The 16,524-nt window shown below is 46.7% G+C and overlaps 1 protein-coding gene across 2 annotated transcripts in view; it reads left to right on the plus strand.

Annotated features, from left to right (window-relative positions):
- The window catches only part of SPECC1L (sperm antigen with calponin homology and coiled-coil domains 1 like), a 474,653-nt gene that overhangs the window by 344,616 nt on the left and 113,513 nt on the right, over positions 1–16,524 (plus strand). The window lies entirely within an intron of this gene.

The raw sequence follows: 16,524 nt of genomic DNA on the forward strand, positions 1-16,524 counted from the left end.
GTGCAGCACATTGTTAGGTGCTGTGTGGTGGATTGTAAAATTTCACTGCAGTCGATTGCAAGGTTCAGTGCAATGGATTACGAGTTCCTGTGTGGTGGATTGGAAGGTGCAGTGCGATGGACTGTGCTGTGCGGTGGATTAGAGGTGAGTGCAGTGACTTGCGAAGTGCTTTGGCTAGCAATGTTTCGAATTGCAGTGCTGTGGTTTGCGAGTTAGGGTGGTGAATTGTGGGGGTGCATTGGGCAGATTGTGAGATGCAGGTGGTGGATTGCGAGGTGCAGTGCTATGGATTGGAAAGTGCTGTGCGTAGTTTTGTAAAGTGCAGTGGATTGTGAGGTGCCGTGCTGTGGATTGCCAGAGGTAGTGCAGTGCCTTGAGTTGCAGACCCCCCTGGGGAAGACCATGCCTGCACGACTAAATCCCTTCGGGCACGTAGGCTTCCAGAGGTATGGAGTTGGTTGTCCAGCTGGTGCACAGCTGTACTCACAGCCCTGGCACACGAGTGGTAAACAAGGAAACCCACGAAGGGTACCTCTCAGTAACGTCCAACCGCCTTAGGACCCCAAGAAAAGACCCCGCAGAGAGTGTGGGGTGACGGGAGCCAAGTGCCCTGTGACACTGCTGGGTGCTGGAGAGTGGATAGTGGACTTGACAGTGAGTGCTGCTGTGTGACAGCTATGGAGCGGCCAGAGGGAGGGGCACTAATCAGGGGGTGCAGAGTGACCACAAAGGGGCGATGTGACCGATCGACGTGCTGGAGAGTGAGGGTGCTGTGTCTGAGCCAGCGGTGCGAGATAGAAGGGAGCTGGAGTGCATGGTGCCAGGGCCATGGGGTGCTCGTGACGGCGCAGTATGAAAGGGATCGGGGTGCTAGATATGGGGGTGCGACGAAGCGAGGGGTGCGGCGTTCTAGAAAGAGGGCTGCTGATTGATTGCGCGGGTGCTGGATTATAGCGTCCAGAGAGAGATCGAGGGGTCCCGAGTGACAGCGCAGGGTGAACGTGAGGAAGGCTCGCATTCCTGCGCCCCCTCCCTCCAGCCCCCTGCAGATTAGTCCATTCTTGGCTCCGAAGTTATTTAAAACATCCCTTGGAAGAAGGGCTCCGGCAGCGCAGGGTCGTCCTCATCCGCTGCCATGGCAACAGCATCAAACACTCCGATGTCAACAGGAGCCGTCCGCGCAAAGCTGGAAACATGGCCAAGGCCCTGGTCTCCTCCGGCACCAGCGTGTGGGAAAGGAGCAGCTTTTAATTAAAACTGGACCTGTACAGGGCCATAACACAGGCCCCTGCAGCCCCGGTGGCTTGGGGGCTGGGGCGCCTCATCTTGTGCTTTGTCATTGGAAATGGAAGCTGTAGACTAAGCCCCCTGGGGCCTCCTTCTGAAATGGCGGGTTCGCCAGGCAAGACTCAGGGCCGCCGCATGTTTCAGCGGCGAGCATTTCAACGCACTGATTCGTCGTGCCAGATATAGATTGAGAAACGCCTGACAGCATTGGGAGGCTGTCCGTGTCTGCCATGAGGAGGATGCACTGTAGGCATGCAGAGGATGGGTACACAGCCGGCTCGCCGTACAGTGCCTGTGTATACAAGTTAGAGCAGGGTTGGCCGGCTAAACAGGCCAGCTCGTGGTGCCTTGGCGGGTACACATAGTGCAGCAGGTTCTGCCGACTGCTGCAGAGTTTATGCCTAGCTCACAAGTCAGTTCTGGGAACACCAGCAGGCGATGCATAAAGTGGCAGTGTACACAGGTTGGTGCAGAGGTAGGCGTCGGGCCACGTAGGGTGGCTGTGAGTACACATGCCCGTGGCGAGTACGGATGCTTTAGCAGGGTGTGCAGGTTAGCGCTGGGTTCTTTGTGAGTACACAGGGTGTCACTGAGCCACATAACTATGAGTACACAGGGTGTCCCCTGGTCACATTCACGCGGTGAGTATACACGCTGGTGAGGAGTACGGACGCTTTAACAGAGTTTGCATGTTAGCGCTGGTTTCATTGTGAGTACACTTTGTGTCACTGGGTCAAACGCTGACGGTGAGTACCATTGCTGGTGGTGAGTATAGACGCTTTAGGAGGGTATTCCGGTTGGCGCTGGGTTCTTTGTGAGTACACGGTGTCACTGGGTCACATGTGGGCTGTGAGTACACATGGTGTCACTAGGTCACATGCAGACTGTGAGTCCTCAGGCTGTCGCTGGATCACGTGTTGTCTGTAAGTACACACGATGTCACTGGCTGGCTGTGAGTACAAGGGGTGTCATTGGGCCCCATGCTCGCTGTGACTGCACATGGTGTCAATGGGTCACATGCTTGCTGTGAGTACACATGCCGGTGGTGAGTACAGATGCTTCAGCAGGGTGTGCAGGTTGGCGCTGGATTAGTTGGGAGTACACGTGGTGTCACTGGGTCATCGGCTGTGAGTGCACATGCTGGTGGTGAGTATGGATGCTTTAGCAGGGTTAGTTTGGCGCTGCGTTCGTTTTGAGTACACTGGGCCACATGCTGGCTGTGAGCTCACAGGGTGTCATTGGGTCACATGCTGGCTGTGAGTGCACACGCTGGTGAGGAGTACGGATGCTTTAAGCATAGTATGTAGGTTTGCGCTGGGTTCGTTGTGAGTACACAGGGTGTCACCAAGACACATGCCAGCTGTGAGCACAGCTCTGTCCTGTGCTTTTCGGCTACCTTCTGAGAGTGGCGCTGGGTACATGATACATGGGGTACATGATATGGCACAGAGTACTGATGTTGGCAGCAAGTACGAATGTTCATGTCTTCTGCGCACACTTGGTCAAGTGTTGCGGGCTGGTGTTGGGTTCATCGGACAGGTGCACAAGTCGGCACATGGTACTATAGCTGGCACTGGTGCATAAGCTAAGGTGGGTACACCTCTGGCTGGGGGAGGTGGCGGGGGGGGGGGCGGCTACTTTGGGTGGCTTACTACCTGGATCTTCCGAATCGGTCTGATCACCGTTGAGCCATGCCAGAGATAACTATTGAGTTGGTGCTGCATACGCTGGCTACCCACTTATTAAGGACAAGCTGTTGTCCTTGTGCCCCTGAGACAGACCCAGGCTGTACCCGCTGCTGCCTGCACTGATGCGCCTGGTCCACATCCTGGAGGCGCAGGGGATCGGCCTTTAACTACTCTGGACTTTGAGCAGCTCTGAACCATTTTGCCTCCTTCCTCTCTTCATTGATATTTCAGTTTCTCCCTTTACTTTCCTACCCCCTTCCTTCACCCCTCCCCCACTATTTGTAGATTGACAAGGTCTCATAACTTTACTTAACACATACCCTAAACTAAACGAAGGCAATATTACAAAGATTCCATTCGCAAAAAGCGGCCTCAATGTGTGCACCGCTTCATTCGCCACTTTGAGGAATCACATCAGTAGTTTGCAGCCAGAATTGCAGTCGCAAACCACCGATTCAAAGATTATCGAATCACAGTTTTTGTTTTAACTGTAAGCAGGGTTGTTCTGCCAAAATTTATCGGGGGAAATGCAGGGTTGCGGTGCTTATCGGATACCTTGGGATTCTGGTCCCTAAACAGACAGGAGTTTGCCCCGGAAACAGGATCACACCTCGCCTCCCACGGGCCCTCTTCCCCCTTACTACAACCAGGCCCGTAGTTTACAAAAAGCGCCTTTGGTCTCTTGAGGTGAATCAAGGTCCAAGAACTCCAGAATCTATCTTACCTCCCTTATCGCAGCGGACAAAGCTTCGTGGATCTGTCACCAAAATAAGCGTGAACAGTGCTACATTCAACGACCTTGAACCCCCCACCCCCCTCTTTTTTTTTTTTGCAGTGCTTCCATTTTTAGTTATTGCTGCCAACCTATGTGGGGGCGCGGATTAGATTACGGCAATAGATTTGGTTCACCTGTTGGTAACCTGGGCGTTTAATCTGCGCGCCTTCACTGATGACGTTGCTGTGTGTTGTTGGCGAAAGGACGGCGCGTTATGTCGCGTGCCAGGCTGGAGGGCGGCGTGTTGTGTGTCACGTAGCGTGCCGCGCAGATGCCACCCTCCGCCTCGGACGTGACGTGCTGCGCCGCGCTGATTGCGTTTTCTCACCCCCCGCGTGCGTGCCTGGCGCAGCGTTGCTCGCGCTGGGCCCTTATCAGCCCCAGGCAAGGGTCCATGGCCCGGCATCAGCACCTGGCTGCGGCGATACTCCGAGCACGCGCCTTCCCTCCGCGAGGGCCCACAGCGGGCCTAGTGCTGCGACCGCTGCGCACCGTGGGCTAGGAAACTGCTTTTGCAAGCTGAAGCGTCCCAGCCCCAGTGGGGGACGGGTAATTAATAAATACGGCTTGCGAAAATCGATTTCTTCAACCCCCCTGACTATTCGTAAACACTGATCTCTGCCGCAACACTTCACCTGAGATAAATTAATCTCTCAATTTTTTTTTAAGCATGCATTAATGGAGGAACCATTTCTATTTTTGGATAACATTAAACATGTCATTTGAAAAAAATCTAATAGAAAACAGAAATGTGGTTAAAGCCCCTTTGAGACGTTGAGAGCCATCAATGCTGATTTAAAACTGTCAGCTTCGGGGCTCCATCATGAAGACACTGGAAGATAGCGACGGAATGGCGGCGTGTTCTGTCAACATTAGAATATTACTCCAACACCCTCCCCCCCCCCCCCCACACACACACACAAAAACCACTGATGGCTGTCAAGGGAGGGGTAGCAAAGGCTGTGGTAAGGCAGCTGCTCCCTAGGATTTAGTATCAGGAGGCCGCTGTAATAGTTATTTTGCTTGCTTTGCCCTAAATTGTTTGCATTTGTGATTGATCAACTTATTTATCTGCTTACGACTCGAACCAGCAGCCAACCTAGATCTGCAGATTGACGCTATTGATTGGCAGTAGGATGCAGGTGACCTTTGGTCTTGTCTTATTTACGTCATTCGCGTTTCCGTATCATACAACCCGAGGGTCACTGCTTAAGCCATAGCAGCAAAGGGCAACTTCCAGTAGCACCCAAGGGCAGCAGTCAAAGTGCCTTAAAGAGTATGAGAACTGTGATATTTAGCGCAAATGGGAGTGGGGGCGGGATGAAAGGCGTGGCTAAAAAGACAAAATATCCTGTAACTTTTTTTTGGTCTTGCACCATCAGGTAACTCGTATAAAATAACACACTGCTTAAATGAAAAATAAATGCAAGTTAAATTAATCATTACGAAATGCACTATTATCGTACATTATCAAACCTCTATGCACTGCAGAGGTCTCTGTCTGTAACCAGAACCACAGAATTGAATGCTGGTTAGTACAGTCGAGAATAGTGACTTGTGAATGCTTAGTGCTTCAAGGTCCCAGCCTGTGACACAAAGCATTGTGAAAAAGTAAGTCATTATTTTAAACTTGCATTGCACACAATAGAAAACAGGCTGCTACAAAATACGCAAGAGGGTTTGAGATAAAAAAAAGGCCATTCCATGCTATGCAATGACAGGCCACACCAGAACATACAGTGACAGGCCGTACAAAACCATCCAATGCCGCCCATGCCTTACTATACAATGACATGCCATCACATACTATACCATAATATACAATGACAGGCCATTCCATACCATACAAATACAGTGACCAGCTATACCATACAATTACCAGCCATAATATTCTATACAAGGACAAGCCAGAATATTCAGTGACAAATCATACCAATCTATAAAGTGACAGGTTATACCATACAATACCATTATTACACTATACAGTGATAGACCATATTATACCCAAAACGCCACCACCAGGAGATATGAAATGCCAAACATACAGCTCTGGCATATAGCATCAACTCCAGCACTTATAGCATTAAGGAAATCATCCCCATCATCAAAGATTTCACAATGCCTCCTGCTACCTCCAGCAACATCACCCCCACACAGATCCTTTGCAACAGGCTCTCAGAACTCTTCTGTAAAAATAATTGCCACCATATACAGCAATTTCGACCCTTAAATGGACCCTGTTGCAACCCAACTTCCCATCACGGCTGATGAACGAATGCCGACCTCGTGGCATGCTGTCACCACTGTCGAAATTGCTGCTACCATGAAAACCATCCATTTGGGGACCATCCACCAATCAGTGAAGCACTAACACCCATCCTCAATCCCTCTATTGACTCCATCACATTCCTGGGAACATGCCACCATCATGTCACTGCTGAAGAAACCATCTGCTGACCCAGCCCCGCTTTCCCACTATAGACCCGTCTCCCTCCTACCATACCCTGCAAAGGCTTAGAGAAGCTAATTAACCAATGTCTCACCATCCAACTCCGCAACCACCAGCTCCTCAATGCAACACAGTCTGGATTCAGGCCCAACCACAGTAAGTACAGAAGCAGCTGTCATTGTTACAACCAAAAACATATGCACGATCCTTTATAGACATGTGACAGCCCTCATTCTCCTGAACCTCTCCGCAGCATTTGACATGGTCTTACACCCATCCTCATCAGGTGCCAGTATGAGATTGGCATCCAAGTACCTGCTCTCTGCTGGATCTGCTCCTTCTTAACGAATAGAACACAGGCTGTCAGCCTGGCACCTTACTCCTCGGATGCTCGCACACTCATTCTGCAGAGTCCCTCAGGGTTCATCACTCAGGCCCACCGCTTCAACACATACATTACCTCTCTGACCAATGTCATCCCCGCAAACATGGCATCAACATCCTCTCGTATGCAGACAACACACAGTTCAAACACTCCCTCTCAGACAAGACCCCCAACACAAGAAACAAATTCACTACCTGAATACCAGCTGTCTCAAGCTCAACACAAAGAAGACAGAAGTAGTGCTCTTTGGCAAAAAACACCTTGCCCATTGGATTGTAACTGGTCGTCTGCCGAACTTTGACCTTCACCCAGAACCCACGCCAGGAACCCTAGAATAATCATTAATCGCAAACTTGACATAACAGTGTTAGTCAACACCGTTACTGCATCCTACTTCCACACCTTAAAGCTGCTGAGGAATATATTCAAATGGCTCCCAAACAACACAAGAAAAACAGTCACTCGCACCCTAGTCACCAGCAAGCAGGACTATGGGAACAGACACCCTGTACGCTGGGATCATCAAGCAACTCAATAGAAGACTACAAACCATCCAGAACTCAGCAGCCAGGCTCATCCTCAACCTCCCTCACAGAAATCACATTACACCACACCTCAGAGAAATACACTGTCTTCTAATACACAAACAGGCTTCACTCAAACTCCTCACACACACATTTGAGGCACTCCACGACTCAGCCCTCACCTACTAGAACAGTTGCATCTCCTTCCACCAACCATCCAGACACCTCGGCAGGACTTCTACTCGCCAACATCACACTCATACGCAAAAAAAGAAAAGAGGAGGACAAACTTACTTTTGCGTCACTTCTAAAGTGTGGAAATACTTCCCTCTCCACATCAAAACCCTCCTCTCTTCTTGAATTCTGCAAGAAGCTGAAGTCCTGGCTTTTCAGTTAACCAATCTACTATAGCTAGAGATAAGCGCACACACCCACTCAATGCCAGGATATCCTCGAGGGTAATAGCATTCTTTACAAGTACACATAGCAAAACATAACATGTTATACAATGACAGGCCATGCTATGACAAACCTTACCATACTATACAATTACAAGCCTTAATACAATGAGGGGATGTAGCATACAATACTATACAATTACAGGCCATACAATACCTTATGACTGGCAATACCATACTATACAGTGTCAAGCTATACCATATTATTCAGTGACGAGCCATACCATACCGTTACCATACTATAAAATGACAAACCATGCCGTACTATACAATGACAGGTCATACTATACCATCCCATACAATACAATGACAAACCATATCATACTGTACAATTACAAGCCATAATGCAATGGCAAACCATAGCACAGAATGCTATATAATGACAGGCCTTACCATACTATACAGAAAAGGTCATACTGTTCTTTACAGTGTCAGTCCATACCATACTATACAGTACCAGGCCATACCATACTATACAGTACCAGGCCATACCATACTATGTGATAACAAACCATCCCATACTGTACAAAGACCTTCCATCACATATTATAAAATAACAGACCATGCCATAGTCATACCATACTGTGCCATACTGTACAGAGACAGGCCATACCACACTACACAGTAACAAGCCTTACCATGCTATGCATGAGAAGACATACCACAATATACAATGAGAGGCCATACCATCCCATACTTTACAGAGACGGACCGTACCACAGAATGACAATCCAAGCCATACTATACAATACCAGACCATACCATTTTATATTATGACAGATCATCCCATACATATGACATACTATACAATGACCGGCCGTGCCATACTATATAATTGCAGACCATACTATACCATAATATACAATGACAAGCCATACCATACCATGCTATACAATGACTTGGCATGCAATACCATACTACACAATGACATACCATACCATACCGTACAATGACGGGCCATAGTATACTATACAGTGACCACCCATACCATACTACACAATGATGGGCAATACAGTGCCTTACCATACAGTGCAATGTACCATCCCATACTACTCCGTAACAGACCATACTGTACAGTGACAGGCCATAGCATGCTGTACTACAATAACAGGCCATACCATCTTCATATTACACCATATTATACAAAACGCCAGACCATAATATATAATCACAAGGCAAACCATACCATAACATAATATATCATACTGTGCAATTACAGCCCATTTATAAAATGACAGACCATACCATACTGTATAATGACAGCCCATTTCAAATAAGTTAAACCTAGCGAGTGAACAATATATTAATGAAAACATGTAGAAAACATGCACTTATCCAAACAAGCTAGAAACCACACAGTCAAAGACAGCAACTCATGATTCACCCCACAAGTGCAGATTAACAGTGGTACCCTGGGGTGAACTCTCTTGGGTGAAAATCTATAGAGCAGGTAAAACCAGTAAATTTAACAGAAGCAACACCTACCTGTAAAGAATGACTTTATCCCCAACGTTCAAGCAAGACAAAACTATTCAAAACTGGCTGCCCTGGCCTAAAGATTGATGAAATGAATTGCAGGCAGACAAGTACCTCTCCCAGTGTTTGAGGGGCTTGGGCAGAATCAGGCATATTTTGTGAAACATGACCCCTCTTGCCCACAGTTCGTTGATTTTCAGAAACTCTCCATATTTACCAACTGGCCAGTTCACCTCACAACCACCTTGGTGCATTTATAATAATGCACCATTGTTTATATATTCATTGTACCACTGTAGCACTGTATGGACAAGAAGAGTGCACATATGCACTCAATCCTGACGAACAGCATCACCTCTCACGGCCTAAATGCAACCAGCGGCGACGTCATGCTGCATGACTCTCCCCGGGAAGAAGAAACCTACCTGCTGTTGTCCGGCCAAGCTTTGATAACATAAAGTAGTGATACGAGAATGAAGAGGGAATAAAATTGCAGGGAACATATCTGTGTACCTGTCTTTTGGCTACTCGGGCAGGCTGCTAAAAGAACACACATAAAAGAGAAACAGACACCTGTTCCACCTGAATGCACCAAGGCTTCACTGCACTGGAGGTATGCAGAGGCAGGTTATTAAGTACTGTGTGCACAGCAATGTTAAGGTGGCATTTTCTCTAAACACGGAAGCAACAAAAACAAATGTCATGGGGGAATGTAGGTTGTTTCTACTTTTTGCGGCCATCGAGTTGAAACAAGCGGGCATCTCGGGATTTCACTAATATTGCAGGAATTTCACAAATTGCAAAATCCTTTAGGGTCTGATTATACTATGACAGGCCATGCAATACCATACAAGACTAGACAGTTCTATGATAGACAATGCCATACTATACAATGACAGGTAATAGACACCGTACCATCTCATACTATACATTAAAAGGCCATACCATCTTCATACAGTACTGTACAAAGGCAGGACATACCATACAATGACAGACCATACTAAACAATAGCAGGCCATACCATACTGGGGTGGCGTGGTGGGCAAAAAAGCGATGGATTAAACCCAGATCTTTGGGACTGGGGTTCAATGTTTGTATTCTTCAGCATTCCGTCCATCATCTGTTCTTTTTGCTTTTGTTGCCCTAAGTGGGAAGGGTATGCCCAGACATGGGTCCCGTGCTCACTGTACCACTGGATTCAAGCTAGCCTGGCTGATGAGGTGTGATACCCCGAAACTGCTCCCAGGATGCTTGTTTCCTGTCTAGGGTGGACCTGGCCTGGCAGTTAAGGCTGGACTTTTCCCATGGGGAGCAGGGTCAAGACTGATTTGCATATGGCTGGTTCCAAACTGGGGTGGCGTGGTGGGCTAAAAAACAGTGGATCAAACCCAGATCTTTGTGACTGGGGGTGAATGTTCGCATTGTTCAGCATTCCGTCCATCATCTGTTCTTTTTGCATACCTCAGTCTCACCATAATGTACAATGCAATGACAGACCATACCATAGTACACAGTGACAATCCATACCATTTCATACCATAGTATACAATGACATACCATACTAAGCAATGGTGGACTGTACCATAGTATAGAATAACAGCCTGTGCTATACAATGACAGGCAGTATCTTACTAACTTATGCTATAACAGGTCATAACACCTTCATATCGTACCACACTGTATTATAAGTCATACCATACTGTACAATGTCCAAACATACCATACCACACAATAACAGGCCATACCATGCTGTACCGCACAATGACAGGCTATGCCTTATTATACAATTTTATACAATAACAGGCCATACCATCTCCATACTACACAATGACAGACCATACCATACTAAACAGGTCATACCATACTGTCCAATGACAAGCTATACCGTACTAAACAATGGCAGGCCACGTTATACTCTACCATACCATACAACGATAGGCCATACTATATTATAAAGTGACACACCATACCATACTAAATAAAGATGGGCTATACCATAGTATAGAATAACAACCCATACTATACAATGACAGGCAGTTCCATACCATCCTATGCTATAACAAGCCATACCATCTTTATAGCATACCATACTATATGATAGGGCATACCGTATTGTACAGTGTCCAAACATACCATACTATACAATAGCAGGCCATACCCTACTGTACTACACAATGACAGGCAACACCTTAGTATAATATTCTATGCAGTAACAGGCCAAACCATCTCCATACTGTACAAAAACAGATAATACCATACTAACCAGCGAAAGGCCATACCATACTGTACAGTGACAAGCTATACCATATTATATGACAGACCATACTATACAATAATGGGCTTTACCACTATACATTGACAGCCTTTTCATTCTATACAATGACTGGCTATACCATACTGTACAATAACAGGTCATGCCATACCACCCTGTATATACACAGGCAATACCATACCATACCATACTGTACAATGACCGGTCATTCTACACTATAGAATGATAGGCCATGCCATACAATATACTGTGCCAAGCCCTAATATACAATGACAGGCCATACCATGCTATACAATGAAAAGCCACACTATGACATGCTGGAGTATGACAAGCCATACCATATGGTACAGTGACAAACCATACCATTCTGTACAATAATAGGTGATATCATATCATCACATACTATACAATAAAAGACCATACCATCTTTATACCATACTATACAATAGCAGACCATACCATACCATAGTCGCATGTCATGTTAAGGGGAGCTGGTGTTCATCCCCAGCAGGAGGATCTCAGTGTTGGCGTTCAGCTTTAGATAGGTATTGTGTATCCAACCTGCAACAGCTATCATACAGTTTTGAAAGTTGGCTATACCCTCAGAAACTGCTGATAAAGAAACAACAAGTTGGATAGCATCTGCTTACAAATTTGAAATCAGAGAGATCCCAAAGGACTTCACCACATCTGCTAGCAACCTAGTATATATATTAAAGAGGGTTGAGCTTAGCACTGAGCCTTGGGGGCGACCATGTTCCAGCGCTCTCAGTGAGAATGAAAAAGTGGGGGATATCACTTGAAAAGACCGGTCACTTAAAAACAAAGCGACCCAAGTCAAGGCCTTGTCACAAACCCCAGTTTCATAGTCACTGTATAAGCCTCTCATGAGATACGGTGTCAACGGCGGCACCCAAGTCTAAAAGAATAAGTGTAGATGAACTACCTTCTTCTCCAGTATTGTGGTATCTTTCATAGATTCACATGCTTGAATCATTCCCCGTCGTCGAAGTGGGAGTCCTACGGTACATAGAAAGCAGTAGATCACATTTTTAACATTGAAGTCAGTGGAAAAATACATTCACTTTCATAGCTTATTAGTGTCATTAGAAAAGACCCAAAGTCCAGCCAATCAGGTGAGACCACCCTTTAGAACCCTCAGCACAGAGGCTCCAGTCTCTCAGATTTTCTACTGCACGTCATGTGTAAGGGAGTCTCCCTGAGCTCTGCTCAGTTTACCTTTTCCTGACAGGAACTTTTTTGAAGATTGTTTTCTACATCGACAGCTGTGATGTCTACATCCAAGAAATATTTATTTAGACCTTGCAACACCTGTGGGAAGCTAAGGGATCACTGTGAGGACCCTCACAAGGAGTGCATTTACTGTCTTCGCCCATCGCTCAAGGTGAAAGACTGTAAAATTTGTAGATCCTTTCCCCACAGAGAGGCCAGGCTCCTGCTTTGGCTCCAAAAAAGTAAAACCATAGAGAATCTCTCTGATGATGATGACAGCAATACCTCTGTGGCATCAAGAAAGAGGAAAAGATCTTTGGAGATTTTTTCTCCAAAAAGAAGTAAGGCAGCCAAAAAAGTGCACTCTCCGATACAAAAGGAGCAGGAAGTTCCTTCTACCTCAAAGATACCTGGCGAGAAAGTTCATTCTGAACCTTCCACTCCAGCTGCCACTTCATTAAAGCTTAAGAAACCACCTAGCTCTTTGCCACTGTCGACGTAAAAAATCTCAGTCTTGTTGCTTAGGCCGTCGACGAGTGCATCGTTGATGACAGGTTTCATATCATCTGCTACTACAGCAACGGCAAAGTTCACAGCTCCATCGTCGCCCATGATAATAAAGTCGGTGCCATCGACAACAATAACATCAGTGAGCTTGAAATATGGATCTTCTTTATCGTCCCAGAATATAAAGATGTCGAAGAAATCAACATCGTCGACGGGTAAGAAATTAAAGTCTACTACATCGTCAACGCGCATACCGTTGACAGCTCCATCGACATGTGAACCACAAATTATGGCTTCATCAACGACAACTCCAAAAGCAACCACTCCGTCAACTACGGCTCTGACGACGGGCGTACAGTCGACGAGCACGCCGTCGACTACAGCTTCAACGACAGCCTATTTCTTCACCACAAATGCACCGTCGACGACAGTGGATTCAGGAGGATCTTCTTTTTTGCCCTTAAGACTAATAGCAATTAAACGTAAATCCACTCAAGAGGCATTGCCAACTTCACATATCTCACCTAGTAAGGTGTCAACCGTACCTCCAGAACATCTCCTTTATGAGGATGAGTATGAGGATGAAGAGGAATATGGGGTGGGTACTCTGATGATGGTCTGTTTCTGGTGGCACGTGTCCTTCAGACCTACGAATTAAATGCCAGAAAGAGGAAGAGGAAGAGTGTAAGAGTATATTTTCAGCAATAATTTCAGGATCAAGGACAACAGCGCGAGCCAACAGTGCAGATGCCAGTGTCACTAATAACTGACTTACAGCATATGATGCAAGATTATTATAGTAGATTCCCGCCACCAGGATCATCCACTCCCCTGCAGCATCCGCAAATACTGTAGAGTCCTGCTCCCAGAGACCGATCCTCAGACTTTCAAGTACCTACAGTACTGTTACCACCTCCATCTCCACTTCCCGAAAACGAGCCACCTTCTTCGGAAGACGATCAAGAAGAAGGAGAGATACAGGACACTGCCTCACTCCACACTGAATGCGATGATTACCAGACGCAAACACCATCCCCATCCCTGCCACCACCAGTAGATTCTCCACCACAGGATATTGGGGGGGTTCCATGGTGTAATGGAAAGAGCCACTAAAAGGTTCCAGCTTCCCGTTGTAACTAAACAGTCGGATTGCTTCCTTTATGACTTTAAGGACGACATCAGGAAATCAGTTCATGCAATCTCGATTGTAGACTTCATCTGGGAAGAGGGCCTTAAAGTAATGCAGACCCCATCTTCCATTCCAGCGGTATTTCCTAGGCTGGACAAAAAATGCAAAGCGCCGGAAAATTCACCAGCCTGTTTAATTGATCAACCTAAACCTGACTCCGTAATATCTCAGGCGGCCCAGCGCAGGTCCAGAAATCTATCCTGTCCAGATAAGGAAGGAAGGCGCTTAGACACGATAGGGAAAAAGTTCTCAACAATGGCGGCTACAACAGTCAGGGCTGCAAACTCCTTGGCGATTCTAGGCAGATACGACCAACAGATGTGGTCGGACATCTCTCAATACATCTATCTCCTTCCCAAGGATGCTAGAGCTGAAGCTCGGAAGATATTGCTAGAAGGAGAAAAGATCTCTGCCAAGATCATAGACTGTGCAATAGAATTGACTGTGACTGTGACTAGCCGGAGCAGCAGTACTAAGATGACAGGGTGGCTAAAAGCCACTTCCTTCCGCCCGGAGGTTGAGATGAAAGTTCTGGATATGCCATATGATGGAGAGTTACTATTTGGGAAGCACGTCGATGACGTGCTTCAGTCAATAAAAACTGACACAGCTAGATATCTAGGTACTCTTCAATTCAAAAGGCAGCCCTTTTGTGGGGCAAGAGGATGAGGACTGTAATCTTACAGAGGCGGCCTGCACCAATATCTGCAGTACCAGCCTTACCAGGGCCAGTTTCGTTCAGCCACCAGTCCGCAACAACAGCAGCCCTATTAGCAACCACCATCTGCAGCCTACAGACACACCACATGAGGAAAGTCTTCTTTTAGAGGCAAGGACACAGCCAGAAATCACTGACCTCCACCAAGTGCAGAATTTCCAGCTTCTCCCACCAGTGGTCCCAGATCACCTCAGACCGATGGGTCCTCGATATTATCACCAAAGGGCATATCCTGGAATTTTAGCAACCCTCCTCCAGAGGTATCACCACGAGGACCCCCACCTGCCCACTTGAAAGAGCTCCTTGTACAAATTTCCAATATGATAGACAAGGGAGCAATAGAGGTCGTACCAAAGTCTCAGAGGGGAAGTGGCTTCTACTCTCGCTTCTTCCTCATCTGGAAAAAGACAGGGGACTGGCGACCTATCTTAGATCTTCGATGTTTAAAGAAATTCCTGGAAAAACAATAATTTCATATGATCACTCTTCAGGATGTATTACGATTGCTCAACCAAGGCCTCCTTGGATCTCCAAGACACCTATTTTCATATCCCTATTCACCCCAGGCACAGGAAATTCTTACGCTTCAAGGTGGCAGGCACTACCAATTCAGTGTTACCTTTCGGTCTGAGATTGGCTCCTCGTGTTTTCACCAAGGTCTTAGCTCTGGTGGCAGCTTACCTCAGACAAAATGGAGTTCAAGTGTTTCCATACTTGGACAGTTGGCTTATAAAAGCACAAACAGCATCCAGGGCAGCCAGAGACACAGCAACATGCCTGACCCTCTTCCAGAGATTAGGCCTCTCAGTCAACTACCAAAACTCGCACCTAATGCCGTCAACCAACATCACCTTTTTAGGAACCGTATTAGATACGAAACAAACAAAAACTTTTGACTCTCAGGACAGGCAGAAGAGGATTCGAAGTCTAGCGCTCCGCCTCAGTAAAAGAAAGTCCACTTATGTCGGAAGTTAAAAATCTTTTCTGGGGATGCTCTCCTTGTGCATTCCGTTAGTACCAAACTGCCGTCCCCACATGAGAACACTCCAGCAGCAGATAGACAGCCGGTGGAAACAAATAAACAGATCTTTTGGCGATATTGTCCAGATAACCCCACTGATGAAACGAGCCATGGAATGGTGGTTGAGGACCCCCCACTTCTCCGACGGTCTCTCTTTTCTGAATCACAGCACAGAGCATGTTCTGATCACAGGCGCGTCTCTGGAGGGAAGGGGCGCGCACCTCTAAGACCTGACCGTGAGAGGGAAATGGTCTACCCAGGAAGCAATGCACCACATCAACTTGTTGGAATTAAAAGGCGTCTTTCTACCACTCAAATCCTTCCTGACCAAAATCAAAGGCTCATCGGTTATGGTCCGAACCAACAACACCACAAGTATGCATTAACTCAACAAGCAGGGAGGTACAAAATCGCCAGCGTTCTCTCTTCAGTCACAAGAAATATGGAATTTGGGCACTTCAGCATCACACAACTCTCAGAACAGAACATGTTTCATAAGTATCCAACACCCTGGTAGACCCATTAAGCAGGACCTCAACGAC

The sequence above is a fragment of the Pleurodeles waltl genome, chromosome 11, assembly GCF_031143425.1.
Source record: "Pleurodeles waltl isolate 20211129_DDA chromosome 11, aPleWal1.hap1.20221129, whole genome shotgun sequence".
Taxonomy (NCBI): Eukaryota; Metazoa; Chordata; class Amphibia; order Caudata; family Salamandridae; genus Pleurodeles; species Pleurodeles waltl.